Below are 8,932 nucleotides of genomic sequence, written 5' to 3' on the forward strand. Positions count from 1 at the left end.
TTTTTTTTTTTTTTTTTTTTTTTTTTGTACCGGGGATTGAACTCAAGACCTTGCCCTTATGAGGCAGGTGCAGCAGCACTGAGCTAAATCCCCAATTCATTTGGTTCAAGTCTTAATTGCACCCTTTATTTGCCCTTGTTTTATATGACAGAAAACTAAATATCAGTGTCTTGGTCATTTTTTTTGTTGCTGGGACAAAAATATCTGGCACTCATAACTTAAGCGAAGAGAGGTTTATTTTGGCTGATGTTTCAATCCATAGTTGGCTGACCTGAAGGCAGGAAAGCATGGCAAATGGGAATGGGGGACAGCAAGCAGAGTTAAGGGAAGGGCCAGAGAGATATAATCTTCAGGCAGTGCTTGCACTGACCACCTCTCACCAGACCCCACCTCCCAACAGCAAGCCAGCTATAAAATCCTTTTTTTTTTTTTTTTTTTTTTGTAATCAGGGATCAAACTCTGGGACCAAAATCCCTGGCTCAAGATCCTATAATCCAGTCACCTTTCAAAGGACCCACCTATTATCACATGAGACTTTAGGGAGTTACCTACTTATAAAACGCAACAATTAGTACACTGCAACATATTGTTAATATCTACTTATTTTAAAATGTAAACTTGCAAATAGGGACTACGTTTTATACATCTCTGTAGTCACCTACATTTTATTTACAGATAGTCAATAAATTTTATTTAACTAGTACTAGAATAGATTTTAATATATCAGATAAACTTATATACCCATGATGGAAAACCTTTTAAAATATTTAATGATAAAAACAGCCCAGTGTGGCATATGCCACAGGTTCAACACAATTCTACACTAGGCCCAACAGCTATTTTCCCTATTAAAACCTGACTAACTTTAAAGGACAAATCTCATCTTGTCCAATTCTATCTCAAAATCTTCCAAAGACTCCCAGGCCTAAAAACAATTTTCTGCCCAGACCAGACCATTGTTTATCTCTTCACAGCCTATCTTTTAACTCAGTCTCACTACTGAACAACTAATGCTCTTCCCCAATAGACAAACTCTTACAGGTTATTTGTGGGTCTCAGTTTAAAAGCCATTTTCTCTATCAAGTTCCCTGATGATAGCTTTTCAACCCAGACTAAGTTAGATATTTTGCCTCTCTAACTTGACATTACACTTAACTTACCATCTAAAACCATAATGAAATGTTTATCTGCTTCATCAGTTATGTGGTGCGAGGACGAGGATCATAATATATTTAGTTTTATAACCACGGTTTATCACAGTGACTGGCACATAAAATACTTTTAATGAACATTATTTACTGAGCAAAATGATACAGTGTTGTGTTCTAAACATTAGTCTGCAATCTGAGAATAAGCATATTTATCTTCCCATCTACATAATTTTGGAAACAGAAACTTTTTTAAAAAACACAGTAGTCCAACAGGATAAAGGAAAAAATTTTTGGGAATGTATTCTATAGACACATTTACTATGACACAGAAAGCAAAATCAGCAATTTTTTTTTTCCAAAGAGCATAGAAAAATATTTTAGAAGAACTTGTGATTCTGAGGGCCTCCTTTGTTTTGGCTCCAACCCCAGAGATTAGCTGCCAAACTAGGTAAGGTCCTCAATTAAAACAAGCAGAGGAGGCATGGAAGGTGAAAGAATAGGAAGAAGTTGCCACAGCCTCACATGTCATCTTGAGACCACAAGGTGATAGCCTTGAATGACTAAGATCACACTGTGGAACCACCATACAGCCCTGGACAGTCTACTTCTAATTTCTCATTACTTCAGGGAAATATACCCCTAATTTGTTTCTTGTTTCTGCAGTTGCAGGATGGAACCCAGGGCTTTGTGCATGCTAGGCAAATGTTCTACTATGGAGTTACACTCCCCTGTTATTGTCTTGATATGTTACTCAGGCTGGTCTTAAATTCTTGGCCTCAAGTCAATATCCTGCCTCGGTATCAGGCGTAGCTGGGTCTATAGGCACACACACCATGCCCAGTTCCCCTTACTTTGCTTACATAACTCACTTTTTTATTCTGATGCAAATGAACATCATTTCTATGACAGCAAAGACAATATAAAATCAGAAGAAAATTTAGGGGAAAGTTCATATAACCAAGACAGGAAGACTAGGTAAGATATTCTCAAGATAGGAACATTAGAAGTCACAGAGAAAAAGATAGGCATAAATGATTACATGAAATGCCAAGAAAAATTATGGTAAATGATATTATAAACTAAGGCAAAAATCAAAAGACTGATACGTTTTAAAAATAAGGATTATATCCATAATCTCAAAGAGTACCATGAATTAAAAATGGTAAAAAAAAAAAAATCCAACAGGAAAAAACATAAGGAAAGACATGAAGGAGCAATTCACAGAAGTACAAATCAAACTGACTAATAAATATATCTAAAGATAGATGCTAAGCCTCATAAGTACTTAGTGAAATGAATTAAGCACCATAAGAAACATTTTTATTTACATGTTGTGGTCAAAGAAAAGCATTCTGTGACTGAATTTGTAGGGGGATCAGTTATTCTCAGATATTAATGGTAACAATAAGATTGGGTCAGTATCTTTGGAAAATAATCTGACATTAAGTATTAAAATTAAATCAGTGTACAAAGATATTTATTGCAATATAACATTCATAGAAGCGATTAGATGCCCAAATATACAGTTTATTGCTGCAGAACAAATCATCACAAACTTAAGAAAGACAAAGTATGTTACTTCTCACAACTCTGAAGTTTCCCTGCTGGTTTCATCCTTAATTTTTCTGCAGATACATTTAGCTAAAGGGTCGGCTGAGCTATTAAGTCCAAGATAACACACTTTAACGTCTGCTGGGACATATCAGTTCTCCTATAAGAGACCTCTTATCCTCCTATAGGCTGGATCAGGCTATCTGCTAGCATTGTAGGAAAGCACTTTTGGAAGCCTCTTTAAGGATGTGGCTCCAGAACTCACACATCATTTCCACTAGACAGACAGACAGATAGATTGATTTTTTGTGTGTGTACCAGAATCAAACTCAGGGCTTCACACTTGCCAGTCAGGCACTGTGCTACTGAGCTACATCCCCAGCCCTCTTCCACTATATTTAATGATCAAAGTTACAAGTTTAGTCAAGATTTAAGAAATGGAAAAATAGATTCTACTTCTAGATGGAGGAAGCAGCAAAGACATATTGCCAAGAGGAATACACACAAGAATGGAGGAAATTTATAATTAAAAATTTTACCACAGGTAGTAGGTGTGTGTGTGCGTCTAGATTTTTACATCTTTTCTCTCATATACACTGAAATGACTAAATTGTTAAAAAGAATGAAGTGTTGCTTTATGTACTCATGTGGAAAGCATTTCATGATGTGTTAGGTAAAAACAAGCAAACAATAAGTGCAAAACAGTTCATGTACTACTTGAATGTGTTAGGGGGGTCTTGTATATATATATTTGTGTGTTTGCAAATCTTTGCAACATATTTAAATATTAACTATATTCTGAACATGTAAAGAAATCAGTATGCTGGCTGAGGATGCAGGGCAGTGAAGCCATGTTAGGAAGGCTAGCAGAGAAGTTATCCAATCAGCCTATAGGTGAGGACAATGGGTGTTGTGTGAAGACAGAAAGGTGCCCAGAGTTGTGTACCCTGGGAGTGGCTATGGGCCTAGAGAGGCCAATAGGCCCAGGAGTCAATGATGCTGGGTAGTAAGGGCACATGCAGATAGGGGATGATCTGCATGGCAGGGACAATGGTAACACAATGGAGCAAATCAGTTAAAAAACAAAAACAGTGCAAATGACAAATCTATTAAGGATAATGCCAAGTCAAGATTTTTACTAAGAAAACATTTATAAACATGCAAAGAGGGAAAGTGAGAAAGAATCCTGGACAATGAACTTAGATTGAAATTTTAAAAACACACTTAAGATTTTATGTAAACACAAGTGTAGAAATAATTATGCATATATGAGGGTATATATTATATGGGTATATAAACTATAAATTCATGTATCCACATTTTGTCTACTGAGAAGAACTGGAAGCAATGACACTCTAATAGCAATGAACACATTAAGTCCCCAAATCTTTGATTTTTAAATACCATGTTTTACAAAAGCAAAAACACTGCTCCTTGAAGGGTGAGAGCAAGTAAAGCATAAGATGAACCAGGAACAGCTTGTTCTGCTAGAAAGTCCTAAGGAAATGTACAATGAGTTAGGCACATGATAACAAGCACAGAAGCCAGCCTGAAGGGGCTCCCTCTGACTAAATAGGGGATAATTTAAACAGTAAAATAAAAAGTAGTAGTAACAAATCACAACAAAAAGAATAAAATAAAAATCTGAGTCATTACTGATGTAATCAATAAATGGGGGCTACCTTACAAATAAAATACCACTAATATATGCAGAAGGAATAATTGAAATATCATTTGAAAATAATAAGTGGTTAATTCAAGAGTCATCAATTACACTAAGACTACTAAGTAGAGGATTGATAACAGGAAAATAGCACAATTTCAGAATGAAGCTCCACAAATACTAATTATGAAAGGACACAAATATGACCTCGTTAACATTACTGTGACATAATTTGACACTGTGTTTCTGGACACAATGCAATTAGAGGGGCACAACACCACTTCTGAGACATTCCTGCCAAGAAAGTATCACCTGACTGGGTCATAAGGACACTGTACACAGAGCTGGATGAGGTTCATCCTATAAAGTGCAGGGCTTTTCCTTTACAAAACTGCCAAGGACATGAAGGATATGGAAAACTTAGGCTGAAGAAGTCTAAAAAGATATTAAAACTAAGTATGTATTCCTGGAAAGTTGTACAATATAGTATCTTGTTTGTAAGAGACAGTATTTAAAGGTGATGAGATATCAAGTCTGCAATTCACTCAAAAGGTTTAGGGATTGACAATACCTGTATTTAATATATGTATATGCATACACATGTACATATGCATGTATGTATGGAGACAGATGGCAAACAACAGAAGAAAATATTAATGGGAAAAACCTCAGTGAAGGACACACAGCTGTTATAGCATCTTTTCTCTGAGTTTTAAATTATTTCAAAATGAGCTGGGCGTGGTGGTGCACACCTGTAATCCCAGCACTTGGGAGGCTGAGGCAGGAGGATCACTGTGAGTTTGAGACCAGCCTGGGCTACACAGTGAGTTCTAGGTCAGTCTCAACTACATAGTGAGACCCTGTCTCAAAATCCCCCCCAAAAAAAATTCAAAATGACTTTTTTAAAATCTAAAATAAAGATGTGATATGGAATATGTAGTGCTAGAGTAAGTGTGAATCAGCTGCTGCCTTAGGCCAAGATACAGAATGAAAAACACAGCCTTAATATGTTTTTTACATGTGTCCCTTTACCATACTCTGAGTAAATGTATTTACAATGGTTTGATGCCTGTTTGGACAACTAAGCACATATCAATGTTTAATGAACTTTTTCTTCACGGATTTTAAATGTGCATTTATAGCTCTATGAGGAAAGGAATCAACTTGTTCATCTTTGTAGTCCCAGAACCTAATATATGTATAATTAGTCACTGTTATCTCCTTCGATAAGAACTCTACCCTGTCATTTTTACAATCAAAAATAAAGTGATGAGTAATATCAAGGATTTTGCTCTACCAAAAGGGAAGATCTATGTCAAGCTAAAATACGTATGTCTAAATAAGAATAGAAAAAAGATAAACTATTACATTTCTTAGGAAATTTATAAGTATACTTGTTGGCTCTATAGTCCTAAAAACAAAAGAGTATGTAAGTAATAGTAAAACGTATTGGTCTAAAAAGTGGCAAACTGTTAACAGTTTTGGTTAAAAAATAGAATAAAATGTTTAGAATAAATATAAAATTTTGGAGAGAAGAGCTGACCGTGGAAAACTATGTTAAAAAAAGTGAAAGGTGTGGAAAAATTATTAGGCTGAACTGTATCAAATTAAATTGTCAGGTCACTTCTAATAACAGATTTAAAAAAATTTAACAGTACTATAAGCCAGAATGGTTTTTAAATGGTGGTAAAATACTTCTTAGGAGTGCTCTAAAAAAATGAAATAATGTATAAAAACATTTAGCATGATTGGCATGAATTAATCACTCAATAAATGGCATTTATTTGTTTTTATAGAAAGGATGCAAAACAACATTGTAATAAAGTCAAGTGTCTTAAAAATCTATTAGAGATGTCTTAAGCCAATGGACAGAATAATACTCAAATATCTACACTGGTAAATTCAATGAGAAACAGAATTTTGACACATTTAGTCCTGTAGATCCAAAATATAAAACAGAGCCTCATACACACAGTAGATGTTCAACAAAGGTTTATTGAAATGAAGTGTGAATAAAAATAAGTTATTTGGAACAGAAGAAGATGAGAAAGAAGCAGTCTGAGACTGAAGACTAAACTGAGAGTCCAAAAATTACTGTTCCCTAAGGAAGTCACATTGAGAAAGAGAAAAAAAATACTTCAGCATTTTTAGGACAAAGCACAAAAACTCCCCTCAGGCTGATCCCTAATAATGACTGAAACCACTTTCAAATTCTTTTTGGCAAGTATGTCATATGTAAAGTGTAATATTCGAAAGAAATATTTTACAATTTAACTTAAATGAATGTTGTATACATCTTTGGGGGGGAGGTTAACCCGAAGTATTTAGGAATTTTTTCTACTTTCCATTCACGGGAAAACCAGGTAAACAATTCAGCTTTTCCATCTACTATACGTAAATACATAAAAGTTAGCTTGAACTTTCACCTACAAGTTGTAAATATACACATTTCATTTTCACAAGTGTGAGATATACCCATACTAGGAAAAGAAAAAATACCAACTCTTAGAAGTGGGCAGTGCTACAGAAGTATAAAACTTACCTTGCTGTCCCAGCAGCTACCTGTTATGGCCTTGTTTATGACACAATTCTCTTGTATTATAAACTCAAAAACTCTCAGAGCCATAGGTGAGGGAACAAGTGAATATGAAAATATTACCCTGTTTCTCATTCTACCTTGAAGGTAAGAAGAATTAATGAATTAAAAAAAAATTCTCCAAGTTACTGCCATCACCTCACTAGTACACCCTATTCTTACTTGGAAACTGATAAATTTTACATACACAAAAGCCACACCCTTAATAATACACTCAACTCTGTCCAGTGCATGGCTTCTGTGCCAAGTAAAGTACATTTCAAGAGAGACAGATGAAGCTACATCTGCCCAACCTACTTCAAACTAAAGTCTGTGAAGGGTAAGATACAAATGAAGTAAAAAGTAAAAAATTAACTGCTGAAAGAAGGGGGTGGGGGACATGACATCTAATTCAACAAAATAACAATGTTTTTCTAGAAAACCAAATCACAGAAGCTACTAGACTACATTATGGAGCAGTTCACAGAACATTAACAATGAATCTGCAGTGCACAGAGTAATATGATTCTTAAATTATCATTTGCTTTCTATGATGCCTTGATAGTAAGTGAATGGAATCACATGAGAGGTATTGCCCAATTACTGATGGCATTAAAATTATACTTTAATTTCTGGAAAGTTCTGCAATAACAGCTTAGAGAGTAAACAGAATTTTAATGAGAAAAAATCTAGTAAAAAATCTGAAAATATACATTAAAGATATTTGGTTAATTTTTTTAAACTAAAAAGCAAGAAGGTCAGGCACCAAGTTGTGTAACATCTGTGGCTGACACCAGTTATTAAGAGTTTTCGGTGAAATGAATGATGTACTATAAAACAGTATGACACGATCTTTACATATATCTTTAATGTTAAGAATCTTTTAAACCACTATACGTCTGTCTATTTTGCATTCAAGGTTTTTCATAACAGACACATACATTCACATTTGTAAATGAAGAGTAAATCAGAACAATAAAAATGATCCAAAGGTATCCAAAACACACTATTTGAAACATCAGACTTGTTCCGACATTCGTTTTTTCAGATTCCCTAGTAAAGATCTTCTGTAATGGATCTTCATGTCAAGAAGATTGTTCATACGCTACTCCGGGTGAAGAGAGCTTAGGAGACTAATTTTGAAAACCTCCAGGAAATGGTTAATTACAGCTCTATCTTCAATTTCCTTCAACTCAAACAACAACGTAGAGAAAACAGTTCATACACATTGGAAGGAGAATAAGGGGAGAGTCCCCATTGTTTTGTTTTGGTGGCAGAAGCAAAAACAGGTTCACTGGAGCATCCCCACCTATTCCCACCCATCGCAACCCGGCAGAGCACTTTCGCCCTTCGGCTCGCTCAAGACTGGTCCCGGACAGTGGGAGAAGCCGCCCTCTCCCCAACCAAAAGACCAGGCAGGGGGGCAGGCAGGCAAAGAGGGAAGGCACAAACCCTCTAAGGACAGAGGGGCCAGGCGGTGCATCCCGATGGGGAGGATGCGACACGCCACGGAAAAGGGAGGCTGGCAAATTCGCCGGGAGAAACCCCACGGGGCAGCCGGAGGATGCTGCCTGTCTGGGCGAGGACAGACGGACAGCGCTCCTGAAGGAGCGAGAGGCGCAAGCTCCAGAAGACCGGGAGGGTGTGGGATAAGGCAGCTCGGAACTCGAGCCCAGAGCGGGCTGAGAGAGCCTCACACAGAACCGGCCGCGAAGCTGACTTACGGTTACTTCTCGGGCTGAGGGGAAGGGTCGGGTGGACCCTGCAGATCCGCAGTTGTGCCTCCGCCGCGGACAGCGCTCCTGAAGGAGCGAGAGGCGCAAGCTCCAGAAGACCGGGAGGGTGTGGGATAAGGCAGCTCGGAACTCGAGCCCAGAGCGGGCTGAGAGAGCCTCACACAGAACCGGCCGCGAAGCTGACTTACGGTTACTTCTCGGGCTGAGGGGAAGGGTCGGGTGGACCCTGCAGATCCGCAGTTGTGCCTCCGCCGCG

The 8,932-nt window shown here is 37.2% G+C and overlaps 1 protein-coding gene across 2 annotated transcripts in view; it reads right to left on the reverse strand.

The window, feature by feature from the left end:
- Ankib1 (ankyrin repeat and IBR domain containing 1) overlaps window positions 1-8,734 on the reverse strand; it is a 148,503-nt gene extending 139,769 nt beyond the window's left edge. For both annotated transcript variants that reach the window (XM_010603484.2, XM_010603482.2), the window contains exon 1: window positions 8,665-8,734. The gene's annotated coding sequence lies outside the window, so the exon portion shown is untranslated. The remainder of the gene's footprint in view (window positions 1-8,664) is intronic.
- Window positions 8,735-8,932: the final 198 nt, after the last annotated feature.

Source organism: Fukomys damarensis, unplaced genomic scaffold, assembly GCF_012274545.1.
Source record: "Fukomys damarensis isolate Sample0158 unplaced genomic scaffold, DMR_v1.0_HiC HiC_scaffold_4, whole genome shotgun sequence".
Lineage (NCBI taxonomy): Eukaryota > Metazoa > Chordata > Mammalia > Rodentia > Bathyergidae > Fukomys > Fukomys damarensis.